Source organism: Candoia aspera, chromosome 2, assembly GCF_035149785.1.
Source record: "Candoia aspera isolate rCanAsp1 chromosome 2, rCanAsp1.hap2, whole genome shotgun sequence".
NCBI classification, from domain to species: Eukaryota; Metazoa; Chordata; class Lepidosauria; order Squamata; family Boidae; genus Candoia; species Candoia aspera.
The window spans coordinates 253,514,982-253,539,546 of NC_086154.1; the positions used below are offsets into that span (position 1 = coordinate 253,514,982).

Here is a 24,565-nt window from a genome sequence, read left to right on the forward strand (position 1 = left end):
TAAGCTTACACACCCTTTTGTGCGATTTTTGTTGTTTCTAGTAAAATTATTACCCATGTGTGGATTTTTGGATCTTTAAATTGCAGGGTTTTTTAAAGAAAAAAGATGGGAATATCAGTGTCATATCCCAACATTTTTGTAGGTATATTTAACGAGGTTGGATTTTGGCAAGATTTTTTACAGGTCAATATCATACAAATGCTACACCTTAAGAACAATGGGCAGATTATTCCTAAGAATTCAATGAATCAGATACATCCCAGGAATGTCTTTGGCCATTCTTAAGTCTTCCCAGTGACACAACTGGCGTACATTCTCACGCAAGTGTCCAAAGATGAAAGCACACCACAAATAGCTGGACTACAGTAACTTTACCCCTCAGAAACAGAATATTAAATAATAATTAAAAAAGAACAACCATTGCAAAGGGAAACAAGGCATTAAAATGAAAACTTCCCCCAATATTGTGAAATAAATTAATTTCTACAAGTAAGCAACTGAAGAGGGGCAATATTTGAGAAATCAGTCACACATTGTGAGACTGAAATTTGTAAAGTAAAACGCATTTATTACAGTCATTTGTATCTCTGTAGGATAATTGAGGAGCTTCTAAGCAACATAGTAAAGGTAAAGGTTTCCCTTGACGTAAAGTCCAGTCGAATCCGACTCTAGGGGGCGGTGCTCATCTCCGTTTCTAAGCCTTGGAGCCGGCGTTGTCATAGACACTTCCGGGTCATGTGGTCGTCATGACAACTCGGAACGCCGTTACCTTCCCGCCGAAGCAGTACCTATTGATCTACTCACATTTGCATGTTTTCGAACTGCTAGGTGGGCAGGAGCTGGGACTAGCAACGGGAGCTCACCCCGCCGCGCGGTTTCGAACCGCCGACCTTCCGATCGACAGCTCAGCGGTTTAACCCGCAGCGCCACCACGTCCCTTCTAAGCAACATACAGGATCAGAAATGAAAACACAGTAAATATTTGAAAGCAAACAGACTGCAGACTTTGAGAATCCTTTGGATCTGAGAGTTGGAGGTAATTTGAGGAGTGGGAGGGAAATGTTCCCTTGGGTAGGCTGCTGAGACGAGTTTTGCCTCCTTTTCTCTTTCGTCCTTCAGGGAAATAGACCGCCATGGCTTTATAGGAGTGAAAGGGAAAGAATCCGTCTTAGTAGGCATTCATGGTTGTACCAAAGTTTCACCTTCAACAGTCAACAAGTTTTGTGTGTGGTTGAAGATCTGTCAAAGGTTTCTTGCTGCCAGCCACAGTGGAAAGAAAGGAAGCAAGAGACATTTTGCTCTGCCTTTCTCGAAGGACAGGAGAAGTCATAGCTAACATTATATACCTTTAAAATAGGCATTACAGTACTTGGCCAGTTCCTTGCCTCCACTTTTAGCAGGTCAATGTTTGTGGGAATGCACAAAGCTTTCCCCTTTTAACTATAGGGATGTGGATGAAGAAAGCTGAGACTGAGATGTTGCCTTTAAAAAAAAATTAGAATTTTACAATACAATAAAAATATTAAAAACTAACAGAAAAAGAAGAAAAAGAAAAAAGGTAGGGAAGAAGAGAAAAGGAAAGAAGTGAAAAAAAAATTCACAATAGAATTTTGACTTCTGCCCTTCTTTCTATCAAGTAATTACCATCTTACTCTTTCCCCTCCCTCTTAACCCTTTTTAATCCCCAAAACCATAAATCATCAGTTCAGTTTTTTTCCCCGTTCAGCATAAAGTTCATATTAGGCTTCCAGACTTTTAAAAAAGTCTTTATTGTTTTCTTCCCTGTCAAAACTGGTCAGTTTTGCCATTTCTGCAAGCTCCATCAATTTTATAATCCAGTCCTCTACTGTGGGGAGATGGAGATTCTGTCAATCTCAGCATCGTAGAGATTGAAGAATTAGATCATGAGTTCTGAAGGACTTTTTCTCTGATCTCCATTAAAAAGGAGAAGAAAGAGTAAAAAGAAATCTAAGAAGAAATTAAAGACAATGCAAATTCAGAACAGCCACTGAGTCCCTTCCTCTGGTAAAATAAAAATTAAACCAAGTATTTTGTTAGAAGGGGAAGACAATAGCTACCCACTCCTCTCTGTTACCAAGAAAACAATATGGACATGTTCAAGTAGAATCCAGGAGAGAATATAAACTCAAAGGTGATTATTTCCTACCTGCTGTCTTTTTCTTTCTTTGTTAAGAAGATCATCTATCCCACCTCATTTGTCCTAAGTGGAAAAATCTTCATCTTGTATTTAGCCCTAATTTGTAAATACCGTCAAGTCAAATTTACAGATGATGAAAGCAAGATAAGCCCTAACAAAGAAAGACCAATACTTCAATATAAATTATATTATATTAAATATAAATTACCCACCCCCCCACATGTAAGTACAGGCTGACTAACCTCTCTATACAGAATTATTTTTCTTTGCTGCTGGTCAGCATGATGTTAACCCACTGATACTGGAGAAGTTCCTCTGAAATGTACTTTGTCAGGACAGATAGCTGGCCTATCTGGCACTGTCTTTGATTTCGGTATAAGAACCTATTTTTAAAAATTCAGCAAACGTCCTTTGTGTTATTTTTTTCTCAATATAACCTCAATATTACCATCTATTTCCCTGAAGAAAGAAAGAGAGAGAGAGAGAGGGAGGGAGGGAGGGAGGGAGAGAGAGAAAGGATTTTCAAGGAATTAGCACCCTGAAGAAATAGATAGGGAGGGCTAACAGGAGTTTGGCAATGAAAGTTGCTGGTGGAATTTTCCTCTAAATCTAGAGTTCATACTTGGCTAACTTCACATCCTGAGAAAAGAATAATGAGTTGACATTTTTTTTCCACCAATGAGGCCTTAAGAAATGAAATAATGATGAAGTGATATGACTGTAGCCATTATCTGCAACCGAGGCTCAAGTCACCCCCATGGAAACTCAGGGGGTGATTTTAGATGACCCTCTCAGTCCAACTGCTGTTGGTGGAGTATTGCTGTGGAGGGCTATTGAGGAGATAGAAAGAAGAGAGATACCCATGTAAGCCATTTTGAACTCCTAGTAAAATGAATGTTTAAGCCCCTGCCTGAAAACAAATGGCATATATTTGGAGCACCCTTTAAGATGATAAAGAGAAGAATTGTGGAAGTTGGTGATTCACTTCCATAAAAACAGAAACAACATATGTCAGTTGGTTCCATCACACTTGTGACAACACATTTGTGAAGTGTGTTGTGTTATGGGAACATGGATTAATGTAATGATAAAACAAAATCCACTATTATGCCTTCCTGTTGATCCATGTGGGGACATGGATCAAATATCCATGTCCCCACATGCGGGGGGCGGGGGGACATTGCCAATAACAACCCAACCATACCACCATGAGCTTTGGAGATATAGGAATTACAAATCTGGGGGTTCAGGTGATGGCCCCATCTATCCATTTAATGTAGAGGACTGGAAAAGGAAATAACAGTACTGCAGGTGAACAACCGGCTTGGAAACAAAAGAAAATATTTGGTCCTGAGAACTTTGATTCAATTACAGCAAATGATGGCATAAGATGGATTGTGTCCACACTGACTGGTACAAATGTATTTCCTGTCATATCTACAAGGTAGACCAGGTCAGGAAACTGACTCTACATGAACACTAGAACTATACTTGAGATAGGCTACAGTAACAGAATCTTGCAAATCTGCCTGTGTTTTCCCTTCCCTCCTTCTTATATCCCAGGGAGTCGGGGGGGGGGCAGTCTGAGTATCTTTCTAATACTCTCCCACCCCTAGGGTTAATACATATTTCAGCACCTGTTGTTGTCCAATTTTTTTTAATTTAAAAGTATGTTGTTGGAGAAGTGTAGGGAGCCATGGAGATGACTTTGGAGAAGGATGATTTCTTCAAAGTGATCTCCATGGCTTCCAACATTTCCCCAAGGACATACTTTTAAATTGTATCCTGGGGGGATCAGAGATGAAAACCTTGAAGTAAGGACCTCAGATTGAGACAAATGCAGTGTAGAAGGAAGTAGAAACATTATTGTAATAAGGCCCATTATGTCCTAACAGTGAGAAATCATGCTGAGACGAGGAGTAGGTCTCTAGTGTTTATTACTGCTACATAAACAGAATCCTAACAAACTGAAGAAGTGTGGGAAAAACCCAGACATATAAACCCCAAAAGCTAAGGCGGGCCTGATCTGTGTCTCTTTGAATGGCTGCTTAATTCCTCAGTACTACGCATGCATTTTCCACCCTGGATGGGGGACCCTTCCTGCTCACCATCAGTACTCATGACACATTAAATTGCTCAGTGAAATGAGAAAAAACACTGACTTAGAAAATTCATGGTCTTTGTTGTCTATACTGTACATTAATATTCAAAGCATGGGAAATAAGATGAACTTGGATTTTTATTACGGGAAATGAGTTTGACTTAACAGGTATTCCATTATTTATTTATTTTTTAAAAAACTTTAAGATGAGAAGATGCAATTGTCCCAGTAACCACATCCGTTTCAAAGCTAGGATAATAAGATCTTAGTCTGTGTGCCACCTAAGCTGTTAACTAGGTCTTGTTCATGTCAGAACATGTTCAGGTGCAACGTCCTCAGCTGTCTGATAGAGACCCTTAAACTCTTATGTTAGGGCGGTAAACAGATATAAATGGATATAATAGAAAGCCAGTTTGGTGTAATGGTTAAGGCATCAGGCTAGAAACTAGGAGACCATGAACTCTAGTCCCACCTTAGGCATGAACTCAGCTTGGTGATCTTGGGCCAGTCATACTCTCTCAGCCCTTGGAAAGAGGCAATGGCAAACCACTTCCAAAAAACCTTGCCAAGAAAACTGCAAAGACTAGTCAAGGCAGTTGTCAGGAGTCAAAAACTGACTTGAAGGTGCATGCATACACACACACACACACACACAAGATATAACTGAGACTTGGTAAAATAATTCTCATGATCAGAATATAGCAACTGAAAAATGTAACTTGTTCAAAATGACAAGAAGCATTAGAAAGAGAAGAAATGTTGCATTGTATGCTGAAAATATTCACATATGTACGAAAATCCATGTGAATGAATTATACTATAGAGAGTAGAATGATCAGTAAAGCAATACTTCCATGGTGTCTGTTACTGTCCTCCACAAAAGAGAAGGTGTGGTTGATGTGATCCAAAAACAAACTATAGATCTTTCAGAGAGGCATCAAATCCCCATAGTGAGGGTGAATTGTAATTATCCCCAAATCTGGTGCAAGACAAACTGTGACAAACTTGGTTCTTCCAAGAAATACTTGAATGCTGATAGCATTCTTCTAAAGAAAGGCAGAAAGAGATCACTTCCAAATAATCTTGCCCAACCCTAATCAAGAGGGGAAATGTAGTGAATGTCATGTTCACCATTTCAATGTGCATTGTACATCGTGACGTTTCACATGTCAAGTTGCTGATGCGTGTTCTCTTTGGGAGGGGCTGTGTGGGCTCCTTCTGCAGGGGTTGTTATCTGTATTCAGTGGAATGGAATGTATTTGGGTTATCCAGTGTGTTTAAGGTTTTCTTCCCAGGAGATCAGCAGAACTCACTACCAGCACCTGGGGTGGGAAATTTGAAACAGTTGGGCGAGGGGAGGGATTACGTTTGCACCGAGGGTTTTTAGTTTGTATTTGGCGCGCTTTTGCTCATTCTCAGCTTTCTTTGTATTTGCACACTATTCTTTAATAAACCAGATATTATTAAGCTCTTGCTTGTGAGTCTGAGTATATTAGGATAGGCATCATTACATAAAGCTGAGAATCTAAAAGTTTTACCGTTAGCCCCTTTCCAGATTTGATCTTGTGAGGGAGTAGAGCTAGCAATGACCAAACCCAAACCCAAGACCAGTGGAAGCGAGGAAGCGAGCGACGGGGTGCCCGATTCCATGGTTAGGAGAACAGAGAAGAACCCTACTCCAGAACCATCATGGGTACAGGAGGGTTCGAGTTCCAGCCTGGAGGAAGAGGAGGTTGGAGAAAGAAGAGCACCCGAAACCACCAGAGAGTCACCAGGCGAGCTGATCACCTGGGATGAGGCGCAGGGACCCCTACCAGGGATGTCCAGGACATCCTGGAAGCAGCAGTACCTGTTATCCCCAACTGTCGTCAGGACGGAGGGGAAGCAGCCGGACAGACGAGGGAAGGAGGACTCCCAAACCCCTGAGAGGCTAAGGGTAGTGGAGGCAAAATTGGAGTCGATGGAGTATATGTTTAGGAAAATGTCCATGGCATGGAGGCCCCAGGTGAGCGAAGGGGAATCAAGTGCCAGTACTCGTCCCCTTCCCCCCCCCTCGGCAGCACCACCGCTGGAGAGAGACAGGAGATGGCACAGGGCTGAGCCAAGACCTCACAGAGTTCGTCTCCCAGAATCCCCCCTTGAGAATGGAGATCCCCAGCAACCAGGGACATGATCGAGCAACCAGATGTTGTACGGGGCCCGCCCAGAGTGGGAGTGAAAGACTTTGCCATCAAATTTGATGGGGATCCAACTAAGTTGTCTTTCTTTCTCACAAATGCAAGGAATTATATGGATGAATTTATATGTATTAAATACCTCTGTATTATATGTATTTCCATTCTGAAAGGGCCAAGATAAATGCCATTGCCAACAGGGCATTGGGGGTGGGCAGCTGACTGGTATGTTCAGTTAAGCGAGGCCAAAGCTCCTGAGCTTGATGAGTTCGAAGAATTCTTGTGGGCATTGAAGTTGCACCTTGTAGACCCATTAGCCAAAGAAAGAGCAAAAAGGGCTTTAAAGGATCTCAGCCAGGGGCAACGGTCAGTAGCAGACTAAGCCCTGGAGTTTAAGGCTTTGGCTGGGAAGGTTGATGACTGGTCCCAGTCTACCTTAATAGAGCGATTCAAAGAGGGTCTGAATACGGAGGTCCTGAGGTGGGCGTTGGGCAGAGACAACATAGACACCCTGTATGGATGGATACAGCTGGCCAGGAAGGCTGAGCATGCCAAAGAGACCTTCTTGCAGACCAAGAGGGCGGCAAGGCAAGTGGCGATCGTCAAGGGACCCCGAACCGCTGCAGCAGCTGTGAAGCCAGGATATCGAGCCTGGGAGGAGGAGAGGGAGCAGCGTTACACCAAAGGGCAGTGCCTCTGGTGCGGGAAGGAGGGCCACAGGGTGGCTGCTTACCTGAAAACCAAGGCAGTGGATTGGTCAGGAAAAGCGGAGGGCAAATCACCATCGCTGAACAGGAAAATGATGGCGGCCAAGGGGGAGACCGAAGTTGATGAGGTACCCTACTTCGGCGGAGAGGAGGAAAGCGATCCTAAAGAGCCGGCGGGAAACGCCAGCCACCTGCTCTGAAAAGCGCCTGTGGGCGGGTGAAGGAGGATGGGCACAAAGATGTTTTGGTGAGTGCTAACTGTCCCACTCTGAATGTGAAGGTAAAGCTGGGCTCCTGCACGAAGACTGTTGAGGTTTGGGTGTTAATTGACTCGGGGTGTTCACAGTGCTTAATGCACCCAGATGTGGTTGCTGCTTTGGACCTACCCAGCTTCCCCCTTCAGCACCCCATGGTTTTCACCCAACTGGATGGTTCAGAAGCGGGGGAGGCGGTAACCCATTTCACAGGAATGGTGGCGTTGCAATTAGGTAGCCACCGTGAGGGGCTAAAGTTTGTAGTGGCACCTGTTGGTCATCCCTTGGTCATCCTAGGGATTCCCTGGTTGGTCCAAAGAAACCCCTACATAAACTGGGAACACAGGACTCTAACTTTTTCAGATGGCTTTTACCAAGCCCCTACGATGGACTGAGCTTCTTGTGCTGCAGTGGGGAGGGCTGCAGTGGCAACCCCACGTTTCACTGTGACACCTCTGGAGGGCTTACCAGATAGATACCAGGAGTTTGCTGATGTGTTTGGGGAGATGAAAGCGGACCAACTCCCTCCTCATCGAAAAACTGACTGTGCGATAGAGTTGGTCCCCAACGCTCAACTGCCCAAGCCGAAGATTTATGCAATGACTCAAAAAGAGCTTGAGGTGCTGCGGGACTTTGTTGATAAAAACTTGGCCAGGGGTTTTTTCGAACCAGCAAATTCTCCTGTCGGAGCCCCCGTGCTGTTCCGGGACAAAAAGGATGGCACGCTAAGACTCTGTACAGACTACTGGGGGTTAAATGCAGTCTCAGTATCAAACAAGTACCCTTTGCCGTTAATAAAAGACATGTTAGCCCATTTGTCAAAGGGCAAAATTTTCTCCAAGCTGGATTTGCGGGAAGCCTATTTCCGCATCTGCATACGAGAGGGGGATGAGTGGAAGACTGCTTTTAATTGTCCATTGGGTTCTTTCCAGTACAAAGCCCTACCTTTTGGGTTGGCGGGGGCACCCGGGGTGTTTATGCAACTGATTAATGAAGTGTTACATGATCATTTGTTTAAAGGGGTACTGGTGTATCTAGATGATGTTTTGATTTACACAGAGACTGAGGAAGAGCACGAACGCCTCATTAGGCAGGTGCTTAGCAAGTTTAGGAGTGCCAAACTTTATGCCAAACTTTCAAAATGTGAGTTTCACAAAACTCGACTTGACTATCTGGGGTATAGGATATCTGACAAGGGTATTGAGATGGACCCCATTAAAATTCAAGCGATATTGGGGTGGGAACGCCCACATACCAGGAGGCAACTACAAAGTTTTCTCGGATTTAGCAATTATTACCGCCAGTTTATCCAGGGGTTTGCTGAAATTGCCTTGCCCCTTACTGATTTACTATGTACCAAGGGGTTGGGAGACACACGCAAGGTGAAGAACCCAGGGGCAGTACTCAGTTGGTCACCTGAGTGCCAGGCAGCTTTCGAAATGAATGGAATGGATGTAACAGGAACATGAATAAAAGAATATGTAAAGCTGGAGTTCTTGAGTTTAAGGGAACCTACAGCTGAGTGTAGTCAAATGCCTCTGTTGGACTTCAAGAAAATGGAATTTAATAAGCTTTGAACAATTAGTTGTAGCACTCCTATCAGAAAAAATAAGTGAAAGAAAGAATTAAAAATGGGTTTTAAAAGTTCCTAAAAATGATGGTAATACAGTAAAAGCACAGTGGTAAAAAATTTAAACAAAGAAAAAAAGGAAGATAGCTGAAACATTCACTATAAGTTCACAAAATCTTAATAAAGATTTGAAAACAACAATAACCAAAACAGCCACATCATACGTATAGTATAAGAGATGAAAAGAGGAACATGTCACCAAGTATCAACATAATCAAGGAGCCTAGAACTGAAAAGAGAGCTTTATATTCTTTGAGAAGAGTGAAGGCAATTATGAAGAAGCTGAAGAGGGAGAGTGAAAAACATGGGCAGGGAATACTTACTCAGTATGAGTTTAAATTCACAGTGTCAGATGGATTATATCCTGGGGTAGTGATGGAACTTCTTTACATCTGGTTGAACTTACATATTATCTTTGAGAAATCCTAAAGAATGAGAGAAGTGCAAAACAACTGGAAAAGGGCAAATATTGTTCCTGTCTGCCAGAGGGATGAAAGCAAATTCTGCAGAACTACAATGAGATAACCAGTCAGATTATGGTATTACAGAAGTTTCTTGAACAAATTAGATAGGGATTGATCTGTAAGTACATGGAAAATAATGTGATGATTACCCCAGAATGTCAAGACAAAATCTTGCCAGGCTAATCTGATCTCTTTTGTTAGGGTATGTGTCTTTAACAGATTGTGGTCATGTTGTAGAAATAATACAACCTGATTTCAGCAAAGCATTTGACAAAGTGCCACAGCCTTCTGGCTAGCAAGCTAGTTAAGTGTGGGCTGGCTAACTGGCATGAAAATTGCACTCAAAGAGTACTCAACAATCATTCCTCATCAAACTGAAGGGTGGTATCAAATACCATAGAATTCAGACCTGGGTTCAACATTTTTAGTAGTGACTCAGATGAGGATGTGAAGAGAATGCTTATCAGAAAAGAAAACATATCAGAAAATTCAGTGCCCGGTTGACAGATTAAAGGAACTGGCTGAAAGTAACAGATAAAATGTAATAGAGATATATGCAAAGTTCTCCATTTAGGAAACAAAAATCAAACACACAGTTATATATGGTGGGAGCCTCTTGGCTTGGTAAGAAGTAGTTGATTACCAGCTGGATATGAATTAGCAGTGACTGAAATAAGGCCAGCATGATTTTGAATTGCATCAACTAAAGTATCCAAATCATAGAAAGTAATAGCATTGAGTTGGAGATGATGGTTGAAAGGGCCCCTTCCACCTGTACAAGTCAACAAACAACTGCTACTGTTAGTAACAACAATAATGCATTAAACTCTCATCTGTATCAACTTGTTACTATTCCTGAATCAGTGCCAATCAGCAAAGGTTTTAAACACTCACACATACACACACACAAACCCCAGTGGCTGGAAACTACATTGTAATAAACCATAATACAGTTAATTTTGGTTTGGGATGTTGGATGAATTGAGGGGGGTGATCAACAATGTCAACAGACACTGACGAAGCAAACCATAGTTTCAAATAAAGTTGTGAACAATGTGGCTGAGAACAGTATGTTTATTTCCAAGTAAGCAATTGAAAGGATTATAGAACTGTTTATTTATTTATTTATTTATCAAATTTATCACTGTCCATCTCCCAAAAGGAGAATGTTGAAACTGAAGCTGTTTCTCTTGGGTTTGATGGACCAACAGTTTGAGAAGCAACATGGAACTCTGTTGTTATACAGTATATGGTAACAGCAGCAAGACTCTTATATGCTCAAAGATGGAAGGATACACAAATTCCCTCATGGATGACTGGATGGTTAAGTTAACAGAACTGGCGCAAAGGGCTAAACTGACAGCACTGATAAGAGAAAATACTGTGCCTGGATTTGTTTCTATTTGGAAGCTGCTTTTGGACTATTTGCTTGTAACGGAAAAAAATGAAGTTCTGATTTGGGGTTTTGATGATTAAATGGTTTGATTTTAGAGAAATAATGTTACTACATGCTTAATCAAGAGTAAGAGATTAATTTTATGTGCTTTTATATCTGTGTTGGAGAAGGTCGGAAGTCATCTGTCTTTTATATTTTTCTGTCTCTTCTTGCACTGTTTTAGTTTTTCTTGTTTCTTTTTTAGAATTGTATTCTATCTGTTCTATATTCTGTATTTTGGATTTTAATTATATTCTGAAAAATTAATAAAGCTTTACAGAAAGGATTATAAAACTGGAAGCAAGCTGAATTTCTGCTGGCTGGTATAAGTGTGCGCTCAGCTGTCATTTCATGCAACCTTCACCTCTGTCTTTTATTTCTTTCTTTATTATGTAAATGGAGATGTACTTGATAAAACACTTGCTGCTAGTATGGAACAATCCACCTGCATATACCTATTCTGCATTTGCAAATGGTTAGGGTCACACCCAGAATTCAGTGCAGAAAAAGCAAATCCTTTACAGCGGCATCCGTTTGTACATTTTCACAGCTTACTTATTAAATCACCAGGTCTTTTTTTAAAGTAAGCATGCTCAGTCACTTTATTCCTGGTCAAGACGTTTGACCAAGGAAGTATTTTTCACATTGGTTGATACAGGCCTTCAAACAAGTGATGCTTCTTCACTGGCCTTGCACAGTGGCTGACTCAGGAAGGAATCTAACAGTCTGATCCATTACTCTTAATTATCTCCATAGGCATTTTCAGTGTGCAAAGCACTTCACAGTTTTCAACTCATTTATCCTCAACGTCTCCCTTGTAAGACATGATAGTGACTTGCCTAAGGCTATGCCATTAGCCTCCAAGTTCAGGAAGAGTATAAATCAAAGTGACTTCATTTTTGAATGGTATCCAAAGATCTGTTCAATTAGAGTGCCAACTTTTGAATTCAAGAGAGTGACACATTCCTGGTTTCTGATTGAACATAACTTAGTATATCTTGTGATGGGGTCAGAAAGACCACGTGTTTAGAAGCTGGAGTTATGTAACTGCATGATCCTCTCTTTTCTTGGGCCTTTATTTGTGAACACTTTTCATGATAGGGCCACTGATATCCATGAAACCATGGAGTCATTGACATCAAAAGGGCCACTGATGCCATCAGATCCAACCCCCTGCTCAATGCAAGAATCCCAATTAAAACTTCTTTTACATGTGACTATCCAGCTTTTGCTTCAACACACACCTAGCAAAGGGGAGCCCATCACTTCTCTGGGTAATTGGTTCCACTGCAGAACTGCACTTATGGTTCTGAAAACTTTTCTAACATTTCAGCATCTTTGAATAATGCCCTGAATTTATTATAATTCAGGTTTATAATTTCTTGGCAGAACAGTCCTTTCCTTATTTAAGCATCTCTGTTTCCATATCCTCCTATGTCCTTCCCATTTAAATATATGCTTGTCCATTTTGTTAGGCTGAAACTTGCAAATCAACCAATCAATCAATACATGGATCATTCGTGCCCCAAGATTCCATGTAGATTCCTAAGATACTGGATTTCAACAAATATTCTGAAAGAGCCTAAAGATAATGAGGTATTATCTTTTTTTTTCTTTCTTAATTGTATTTTGTTGTTTATTCATTTAGTCGCTTCCGACTCTTTGTGACTTCATGGACCAGCCCACGCCAGAGCTTCCTGTCGGTCATCAACACCCCCAGCTCCCCCAGGGACGGGTCCGTCACCCCTAGAATATCATCCATCCATCTTGCCCTTGGTCGACCCCTCTTCCTTTTGCCTTCCACTCTCCCTAGCATCAGCATCTTCTCCAGGGTGTCCTGTCTTCTCATTATGTGGCCAAAGTATTTCAGTTTTGCCTTTAATATCATTCCCTCAAGTGAGCAGTCTGGCTTTACTTCCTGGAGGATGGACTGGTTTGATCTTCTTGCAGTCCAAGGCACTCTCAGAATTTTCCTCCAACACCACAGTTCAAAAGCATCGATCTTCCTTCTCTCAGCCTTCCTTATGGTCCAGCTCTCGCAGCCATATGTTACTACGGGGAACACCATTGCTTTAACTATGCGGACCTTTGTTGTCAGTGTGAGGTCTCTGCTCTTAACTATTTTATCGAGATCTGTCATTGCTCTTCTCCCAAGGATTAAGCGTCTTTTGATTTCCTGACTGCAGTCAGCATCTGCAGTAATCTTCGCACCTAGAAATACAGTCTTTGACTACTTCTACATTTTCTCCCTCTATTTGCCAGTTATCAATCAAGCTGGTTGCCATAATCTTGGTTTTTTTGAGGTTTAGCTGCAAGGCAGCTTTTGCACTTTCTTCTTTCACCTTCATCATAAGGCTCCTCAGTTCCTCTTCACTTTCAGCCATCAAAGTGGTATCATTTGCATATCTGAGATTGTTAATGTTTCTTCCAGCGATTTTAACTCCAGCCTTGGATTCCTCAAGCCCAGCTTGTCGCATGATGTGTTCTGCGTACAGGTTGAATATGTAGGGTGAGAGTATACAGCCCTGCCATACTCCTTTCCCAATCTTAAACCAGTCCGTTGTTCCCTGGTCTGTTCTTACTGTTGCTACTTGGTGGTTATACAGATTCCTCAGGAGGCAGACGAGATGACTTGGTATCTCCATACCACTAAGAACTTGCCACAATTTGTTATGGTCCACACAGTCAAAGGCTTTAGAATAGTCAATAAAACAGAAATAGATGTTTTTCTGAAACTCCCTGGCTTTTTCCATTCTCTAGTGGATATTGGCAATTTGGTCCCTAGTACCTCTGCCTTTTCTAAACCCAGCTTGTACATCTGGCAATTCTTACTCCATGAATTGCTGAAGTCTACCTTGCAGGATCTTGAGCATTACCTTACTGGCATGTGAAATGAGTGCCACTGTTCGATAGTTTGAACATTCTTTAGTGTTCCCCTTTTTTGCTATGGGGATATAAGTTGATTTTTTTCCAATCGGATGGCCATTCTTGTGTTTTCCCAATTTGCTGGCATATAGCATGCATTACCTTGACAGCATCATCTTGCAAGATTTTGAACAGTTCAGCTGGGATGCCGTCGTCTCCTGCTGCCTTGTTATTAGCAATGCTTCTTAAGGCCCACTCAACCTGACTCTTCAGGATGTCTGGCTCTAGCTCACTGACCACACCAGCAAAGCTATCCCCAATATTGTTATCCTTCCTATACAGGTCTTCTGTATATTCTTGCCACCTTTTCTTGATCTCTTCTTCTTCTGTTAGGTCCTTGCCATCTTTGTTTTTGATCATACCCATTTTTGCCTGGAATTTACCTCCAATGTTTCTAATTTTCTGGAAGAGGTCTCTTGTCCTCCCTATTCTATTGTCTTCTTCCACTTCCGCGCATTGCTTGTTTAAAAATAATTCCTTATCTCTTCTGGCTAACCTCTGGAATTTTGCATTTAATTGGGCATATCTCCCCCTATCACTGTTGCCTTTTGCTTTTCTTCTTTCTTGGGCTACTTCTAGTGTCTCAGCAGACAGCCATTTTGCCTTCTTGGTTTTCTCTTTCTTTGGGATGTATTTTGTTGCCGCCTCCTGAACAATGTTGCGAACTTCTGTCCATAGTTCTTCCAGGACCCTATCTACTAAGTCCAGTCCCTTAAATCTATTCCTCACCTCCACTGCATATTCCTTAGGAATATTAGTGAGCTCATATCTAGCTGATCTGTGGGTCTTCCCTAATCTCTTTAGTCTGATCCTAAATTGTGCAAGAAGAAGTTCGTGATCGGAAGTACAGTCCGCTCCAGGTCTTGTTTTTACCGACTGTATAGATGTCCGCCACCTTTGGCTGCAAAGGATGTAGTCAATCTGATTTTGGTGTTGTCCATCTGGTGAAGTCCATGTATAAAGCTGTCTCTTAGGTTGTTGGAAGAGAGTGTTTGTTATGCAGAGTGAATTGTCTTGGCAAAATTCTATCAGCCTATGTCCTGCTTCTTTTTGTTCTCCCAGGCCATGCTTATCTGTAATTCCAGGTGTCATTTGACTGCCCACCTTAGCATTCCAGTCTCCTGTGATGAAAATAACATCTCTTTTAGGTGTGTTGTCCAGTAGGTGCTGCAGATCCTCATAGAACTGCTCTACTTCAGCTTCTTCAGCATCTATGGTTGGGGCGTATATTTGGATCACTGTGATGTTAGATGGCTTGCCCTGAATTCGAATTGAGATCATTCTATCCTTTTTTTGTATTGTATCCAAGCACTGCTTTAGCCACTTTACTATTAATTATGAAGGCTTCTCCATTTTTTCTGTGGTCCTCTTGTCCACAGTAGTAGATCTGGTGGTCATTTGATGTGAAGTGGCCCATTCCAGTCCATTTCAGTTCACTGATGCCCAAAATGTCTATCTTTAATCTTGACATCTCACCAATAACCACATCCAATTTGCCCTGGCTCATAGATCTTACATTCCAGGTTCCAATGGTGTGTTGATCCTTAGAACATCGGATTCGCCGTTCACCACCAGCATCGTCGGCCGCTAGCTGTCCTTTTGGCTTGGAGCTAGCTGCGTCATCACGTCTGGGGCTAGTTGAACTCATCCTCTGTTTCTCCCCAGTAGCATTTTGACCATCTTCCGACCTGGGGGTCTCATCTTCCGATGGCATACTGACATATCTCTGGTTGTACTGATCCATTTAGTTTTCACGGCAAGAATACTGGGGTAGGTTGCCATTACCTTCCCCAGGGATCGCATTTAGTCTGACCTCTCTGTCATGACCTTCCCGTCTTGGGTGGCCCTTCACGGTTTAGCTCATGGCATCATTGAGTTGCTCAAGGTCCAGCGACACAACAAGGTAACAATCCTTTGCTGAAGTCTTGATTGTATACTTTTAGTAAATAAAATTATTACTTTACTATTGTTTATTTTTGATGTTATGTAAATATATTGAGAGCTCTTCCACCGAAATCAAATTCCTTGTATGTCCAATCATATTTGGCCAATAAAGTATTCTATTCTATTCTATTCTATTCTATTCTATTCTATTCTATTCTATTCTATTCTATTCTATTAAAATAATTATTGTATTTATTATTGCAATCCAGAAAAACAATAACATATAGACATACACAAAAAGACAGACCACTCTGATTTGCATTAGATCTCTTGGTATAATACAATCTTCCAGCACAAGGACAGAACATTTAAAGGCAAGTCTATAAACACATGCAAAGAGAAGAAAATGATTGCTCATCAGGTCATAACAGGGGCATCATGCCTTCTTGTAAGACGTGCTATTAAAGATTAAGAGGAGCTGGCATGTCACACAAAGTATAACAAGATAAATGAATTAAGGGCAAGACCTATTGCTTCTTAGTGCATACACATACAACACACACACAGATATAGGCTATGAGGGTACTGTAACATTCGACAGGGAATGATTGAATGGCACTGGCCTTTTCTTGCAAATTATCAAGATGATGTTCAACTAAAACTGGTGGTTCCTTTTATGGGCATTTATCTGGAAAAACAGCAGATGGAAGCAGCTGCAGGACTTGGATGTGCCTCAACACTAAGCAGGCTCAGATCTCAGTGACAGGAGACTTCCAGGACTTTCCAAGGCTTTAGGAGCCTGGGAAGTCAAAAAACTATCTTAGAAGAAGGTAATAGTAGATCACTTCCATATTTTGCCAAGAGGGGTCAAAATCAACTTCAGGTAGCCTTTCTTTATCTAGTCAATATCAGAAAAGTTAGGTGGGTCTAGTAGTCAGACCACCTGAAAACCCTTGAGCTGTGGGCTAAACAGGGAAGTAATATATATAGATGGAAGATGGTAATGGCAAACCACTCCTTTGAACAATGTGATTTCCAGTTCAGGTTGGTGGAAAATTAAAGTATAGCCCTTAAAATCACAAGAACAATGACACATTGCCAGCAGGACATGCTAATATGGTGTGGTGGATTCCAGTAATGCTGCTGGTTCTCAGGAAGGAGGGAGAGCATTCCAAGGAGGAGGGCAAGGTCAGAGAAAGCACAGTCCAGGGATGTGGGAAGACTAAGAGGTTCAGGCTAGCCCTGCCCAGATTATTTCCCCTTAGGTTAGATAGAGTAGCTTCAGTCTGGGAAGATTCTTTCTATACAGTGTGAGCAAATAAAGAACTGGAGTTTGAATGCATTAATTCTTTGTTGTTCTTGGGCTGGGCCTGCCATATGGACAACTAGCCTTGATCAAAGGAAATATATGCTAGGGAGATGTCACTGCAGCCTTAACAAACACATTCTAGGGAAAAGAAAGATGATCCATGCTTTGCCCTTCTTCCTCAGCACCGGCATCTAACGTATTTATGTCAGAATTAAAAATACAAAAGAATTGCCATTGGCCATTCTCTTGTCAGAAGTGACTAGCGAATAAACAACAACAACAAAATTCTCTTTTAAACAGAGTGGCAGCATACAGAAGGATGTTGATGCCATTCTGTTTGGAGAAAAGGGGATGCCCTTCTGATTCTTTCCTCCCTGACTTTGCCATCTCTTACAGGGTGCTTCTGCTGGCAGGCTGGAAAGGAAAAAGGTAAGTTGATAAGTACAGAGAGAGCTTACTCTGACTTCAAAGCCCCTTCCGATCAGAGTTGACTGTGTTCATTGAGATGAGGTTATGGCTGTACTTACACAAATTAGTCAATGATTTTTTAGACCACCAAGTACTGTGAAGTCAGCTCCTGTCCCTGCTTGGTGAGCAAACTAAGGAAATTGGGTTTGGTATGCCAACTAAAAAAATTGATTAATTGTGTTAATGAGTCCTCCATGGTAAAATTAATCATAGATAAGTGTTTGGGGCAGACAAAGCCAGTATGTCATTCCTGCTCACAATTTGCCCATATTATGGCTGCAGCCTTCTGTTGGAAACCATTTTAAACCAGTGAGGAAAAACACTATATTAATTATGTTTAATGGCTATTTTGGCAGTACAGCATACACCATGTGAATGCTGCGAATTTGAAAGGAGACCAAGAAAAGGCCAACCAATTCAAAAGCATCTGGTACCAGCACTCATTTCAGCTGCTTGGTTCACTGTTCAGCATGAATCTATTTATTTCTTTTCATGCAATGGTGGGCAGAGAAGATGGAGAGGCTTGCTAAAATGGCAACTGCACAATAGCTGTGCAACAGGTTTCATACATGATGTTTAACTCTGTTAATGACTTAACCCAATAAAGCCCACCCAGATCTTTTACCTTCCCCAAAGGCATGAGAATGATTCCAATACTGTGCATGAGGTCATGAACCACAGACCTTCCTAACATCTCTAGCTTTTTTCTTTTCTTTTTTAAAATCATTTGTTGCTTGAAACCCATTGTTTCAATATTGCAGGAGCAACTGTGCCCCTCCATCTGCCTTCGACTAATTTATTTATTTTCATGGTATTTTTCAATGTAGTTTCCAAGGGTATTTTTCCCCTCAATTTTAGTTTTCTTTTCAATTTTAGTTCCCCTCCCCCCATTTCAGATATTTTCTCCTCTAACATAGCCTTGGTCTGCCTAATCTCTCTCTCTCTCTCTCTTTGCCAGAGAAATAGAAAAATGAAAGACCAGTGAAGTACTTCTTGTCTAATGCACATGGACCATTTGAGTAGTCCACTTAACAGTAGTTCCATCCATTATCACAAAGTATGCCTAGCATGACTCCACCTTTCATTAGCTGCATTTTCACAGACTTAATAGGTTCCAGTTGCAACTGCTGAAAGTAGGGAAGGAGAAAGAAGGTTTGGTATTAGCCTGGCCCAATTTTGAAGCATTTCCTTGTATTTCTATAAATACACCTGCAAGCTGCTGAACCTTACTTTTATCTTTCTATATTCACTTGAATTGGAGACCCAGACTGAAAAGTTATGAAATCCTAGGATCTGAACTACTCTCAGCAAATCCAGATACTGCAATATTGCAATGACAAAAACAAAGGGGCTGTCCTAACAGTCAGGAACCACGCTGAGACGAGGAATAGGTCTCTAGTGTTTATTACTGCTACATAAGACAGAAAATCCTAACAAACTGAAGAAGCGTGGGAAAAACCCAGACAGATAAACCCCAAAAGTCAAGACGGGTCTGTTCTGTGTCTCTTTGAATGGCTGCTTAACTCCTCAGTACTACGCATGCGTTTTCCCCCCTGGATAGGGGCCCCCTCCTGCTCACCATCAGTATTCATGACATGGGTGATGAAAAACATCCTTGGGTGGGTCTGTATGGAATCTGTTTTTCTGTCTGCCTGTCTGTCTGTCTCATCTATCTATTCCACTATTTAAGCAAAGTTAGCTGACTAAAAGAATGTGAATATGATAGTAATTCTTTCTTGATTTAAAAAACAAAACAAAACTGAAAAATCTTGCTTTTTCCAAAGATTTCCAAATCAAAGAAAGATCCGGGCTCCTATTCTAGACTACAATTAATATTACATAGATAACAAGCAGCAGGGGCCAGCACAAATATTATTGTTTGAATAGAACTGTAGGGTGCATGACTGATGGAAGAGAAGTGTTATGGGAGGTCTCCGTAAGGCTAAAATCTCTGGGCATCGTAGAAGAATTTGCAATGCTTGCTGATAAATGCATTTGATCCCCTGTGCATGGAAATGGCCATTTCACCTGCAGAAAGAAAAGGCAATTCAGATTATGAGCATTTTGCAGAGTAGAGACATCAGGGGCTGTGTGGCACAAGAGCAGGTGAGACGGGGAAAGTGATGGCTGTATAATGCTGGAAGAACTCAAAAGAGCATCTGGACTCACTTTATCTGGCTCTAACCCCAAGCTAGTAATCCTTTGGTTTCATGAGCACAGCTTTGAGAGCAAAGGAGAACGCTGCTAAGTTTTGTGCAAACAGACCCTAATCAAAGTGCCCATTAGTAAGATGTGTACAATGAGATATATGTATCACAGGGCAAGCCTGTGGAAGTCTACATTTTTAACTGACTCATAGTACCCATTACCTGCTAATTTCATTGCATGTGATCTTGGAAAGCTTTGAAGCTCAAAGTAAGCTATGCCATTGTCCCAGATAGTTCTAAGCCCAGTGCATTAAGTGCCCTTTTAACATTTTCCATCTGCAGAACAAAACACTGCTATGTAGAGGTACAGATTTAGAAATAATCATCATAATCAATATCTCTCATTGTTGTAGGAAAGATCAAAAGCAGATGACCTTGTATTTGCTTAGTATTAAAGGGTAACAAGGTTTCCACTTCCTTTTCTTGGGTTTCTTCATTTCTGAACCAGATTAGAGGTATACAGCCATTTCAATAAAGGACTGATTTCTCACAGCCCATTAACAATGCCCAGCTAAGTAGGACCCATGGCTACCCTGGATCTCTCGGCGTTCTATAACTAAGTAGAGGCAGAATGTGTTGGGTTTCTCAGCGGTTCTGTCACATGCTCCCAAAGAGACTCAGTGGAGTAGCCAGCCTTCCTTTTCATGTGCTGCAGTAGACTCATAATCCACTGCAATTTCTCCAGAATACTGTCAACAACAAAACCCCGTGGTTTCTGTGATTGTAAAATGTTGGCAAAAGTACAGGAGAAGAAATGTGTCTCTTGGAAGGAGAAGGAGAGGAGGAAAAACCAGGCACATGTTGGATGCATACTTCACCATATACCAAGTACTGTAAGTGGTGGCAGGAGGAAGCCTTGTGTATGATAAATACCAGATCACCTCAGCTCCATCCCTAGTTTGAGGATGACCCATTACTAAGGATTCAGAGGATGACTTGAAGGGCTTCTTAAGAGTAAAATCAGCAGCAAAGGGCAGGTTTAAGGAACCACTTGACCTTGACAGATGTCCTAAGGCCTTGGTTGTCCACAGCTGGCTGTTGTAGCAACTTTTGCTAAGCTCGTAAATCTGGTTATCATCCTTAAAGCCCTAAACGACACAGGGCCAGGTTATTCGCAGGACTGCCTCTCCCTGAGGGTATCAGCCTGCTCTACCAAGTCTGATGGGTTAGGCCCATTCCAGGTCCCTTCCCTCAAATGTCGCCACCTAGCAGGGCCTAGACAGCATATGTTCTTGGTAGCAGCCCCTGCCCTTTGGAATACCCCTCCTGGCTTTCTGAAAAGCTGTAAAGACCTGGCTTTTCCCACAAGCCTTGGGATTGCATGAGGCTGGAGCCCAGCGAAGCTCTACAGTTTGTCTGGATACGTGGGGATGTGATATGTTTGGGGTGCTAGGAAGTTTTCTTTTTTTGGCTTTTGTGGTTTGTTTTTGTTTTTGTTTTTAAATTACTTTAGTGTTTTATTATTGCTTGTGAGTCTCCCAGGGTTATGCTACATAATATGTCTGTGTGGGGGGTTATACAAAATTTTTAAATTAATATACAAATAATAAACTTCCTGGGGTGAGCTTTCCAGAATCCTATCAATGATCTTTTTGGCCCAGAATATTTTTGCATTGTCTGTTCTCTGTGAACAGCTGAGGACAGGCCAGGGTACCCTGTGCTCACTAATGTACTTCTCAATCTATGAAAAGTGTTATTGGAGAGAATATATAATAGTACTGTAAGGAACCTCTTATTTGTATCAATGTTGTCCAGTTTCTTTCATTGCCAAGCCAGAACTAGGAAGAGAACACACCTGTAGCAAGATGACATTAAGAAATCTGCTTGTAATGCTATAAATGCTTTAAAGAATCTTTTTGGAGTTGAAATCCAATCAATAAAGAAAAATAAACATGAATTGGAGTAGATATGATCTTCAATGAGTACTTGTCTTCATGACAATATGTAGAATGCCTTTAAATACCAATTTCCCTGTTTTTGACTTAATTTAAAATGTGCTTTATCCTTCTATGTGTTTTATTTTAAACCATCTATATTTTCAGGCATCTTATCCTATTTTATCTTGTGTCTCTATGATCATAACTTCTGGGAAACAGCGGCATCTGTGTGTAGATTTGGGTGTATCGAAAAATGCAAGATGATGGTTGTGGCATTGCAAAGCTCTCCACCTTTTGTACTTATGTTGCACACATGTACAAAAGGAACAGGGCTTTGATCTCAATGCCCCAACTGCCACCTTGTATCTTTGATCCTCACACTGCTGGTAGCAAAATTTGGAGGGAAAAAAATGACATATCAAAGGAAAATTGTGTTCAATCTCCATAGGAGCTCTGGAATTGAAAGTCACACTTTTCTACTTAAAAGTACAGATTGAACATAAACCTTGAGCATCACTACCCAGAAACTAATAATTTGTATGCAACAGAGTAAGGTCAACACGCCTGTTATTGCCATGCCAAAACTCTTCCAAGAAAAATCTGCCGGTAAGACCGTGAAGTTTCAATAGAATGCTTATTGGCCTGCAAATGACACTTCTGCTTAAAATCCATTATGTAGGCAAATGAAAAGAAATAACTCCAGCAACGATTAATTAAAGTAATATAAACTCATTAAGTAAGCATAAATAGTGGGTATGCATCAACTGCTGTCTCATTTCCTGGCACTTTAGGTAGAAAATGTGATGATTTTTTGGAGTTTGGGATATAATGATATGCTGCCAAATGTTATTTTATAATAATATTCCTGCATCACAGCATCTGTTTTCCTTATTGTTCTTATACAGTGGTGAGAAGGAGTGCAGAGCTAAAAGCATCAGTATTATGCAAACAAGTGGCCCGTATTATAAACCTAACCTGCAAACAGAAACATAAAAGTACGCCAGCCAATGGTCAAGTATACCTTATTAAATTGCTTTTACATTTATTTTAAAAAGGGAACAATAACCCATGAGTTTTTGTGATTATTCGTAATAATGAAAATGTACCATTGTACTAGCAAAAATACACTTTTGCTTTTCTATTCCAAAACACTGTAATCCTGGAAAAGCAGAAGAATGATAGTTGGGTTCACAGAGGGTGTTTAACTGTCTCCAAGGCCAGGCTTAAGCTGATCATGTGAACATGAAGACCCAGCCAGCACTGGATCAAGAAATGGATTGTTTTAATGCCAAGCAACCCTATGTAACAAGACATAAGGGCTTCCAGTCAAAGAAGGCTGGGATATTGGTGAAATGGCTATTTCTGATAAAACTGAGTCAGCTTTGCCTTGTCCTGATCTTCTGCCATTGTTTCACCAGCTACTCTGTAGTAGAAACAATGTGGTATGATGGTTAAGGTGTTGGACTAAGACTGGGTAGTCCCAAGTTTAAGTTCAGATCTACCTCCAGCCATAGAAATTCACTTGGTAAATTTGGGACAGTAATTTTCTCTCATCCTGCCTTGTTGTGTGGATAAAATGAAGTGGGTAGAGGTGTCCGAGGTAGTGGTGGTGGAATTTGATGCATGTTGAAAAGGAGTGGGCTTTGAACATATTATAATGCCTGACATCTTGACTTTTTTGATCCTCTTTACAGATGCCCCTGGAAAGGAGATCCCTAGGTAAGCTACCTTGAGGTCCTAGAGAAAAGACAGGATACAATGCAAGATGGTCCCCTATCCTGAAGGAGGGTATGAAGTATGACATCATGATGTTCATGATTAATTCATCTTCACACTGACTGCACTATCCTGGAATGCCTCAAATCATAAAATTGGATGGAAAGAGAGAGGAGGGGGATTCATCATGTTAATGGGCTTCCAAGATACTCCAGGCCCAACAAAGCATTATGGTCATACTAAAAAACATGCATGCACAAGCATCTGATGTAGTGCCAGACTCATCCATGAAGTTTTCTTCACAACAAAATGGAAGTGACCTGCCTTTGTCTTCTGCGGCCTACTTTTTTTTTTCTTTCAACATCACCTGACCCACAAAGTCCATGTCTCCACCATATCCCTGGAACTTTCAGCTATTACAGATAGTAATAGACCTTTCTGAGTACCTGCAAACAAGTTGGCAGGAGAAGCAAAATATGCACTCCACAGCAACTTGCCCTGGGAATGAGAAAACACCACTAAAGATGGGTGAGTCAATATGATTTGGACAACAACACAGAATGTAGAAGAGGTCAGGGCCACAGCCAACCATGAGTCAAAGTAGACACAATGGAGACTCACGCACATTAAACTCCTGGAAGGAAATGCCACTTGAACAGAACTGAGTCTATTCTACAAGCCTGGAATTTCATGATAGTCTCCCAACCATGTACGAACCAGGCCCAACTCTGCTTAGCTTCTGAGCCCAGATGATGCCAGCCAGATGTCATCTTCTAAGTCTTTTTTTAATGACACAGTCAATAAAAAGTAAAGAGGCAATTCGAGACTTTTCCTTTTGCACTTTATATACCTATACAAACTGAATAACAAAACACTGACAAGAAACAACACATGATTTAGAACACCAAATAGGAGTATCCCTATAGTTGGTAGGCATTAATCAGCCACAGCCAGAAATATCCCAAAACAGCCATACTGTATCCCCACCAAATGTTAAAATGGAAACAGTGATGATATTAAGAGATCTCGCCAGGAACATGATTGTGATCAATCCAGTCCTGTCTAAAAGGTCTAGGTGAATCTTTCTGAGGAGTTTGCTATACATTGTAATGATTGCCTACTCTAACAGACTCAGACTCACAAGCAGGAACTTAATGATATCTGTTTTATTAAAGAATAGTATGCAAATACAGAGAAAGCTGAGAATGAGTAAAAGTGCACCAAATACAAACTAAAAACCCTTGGCTCAAACGTAA

At 41.2% G+C, this 24,565-nt stretch overlaps 1 protein-coding gene across 1 annotated transcript in view; it reads right to left on the minus strand.

Annotated features, from left to right (window-relative positions):
- DCC (DCC netrin 1 receptor) overlaps window positions 1–24,565 on the minus strand; it is a 652,649-nt gene that overhangs the window by 295,136 nt on the left and 332,948 nt on the right. The gene's annotated exons all lie outside the window — the stretch shown is intronic.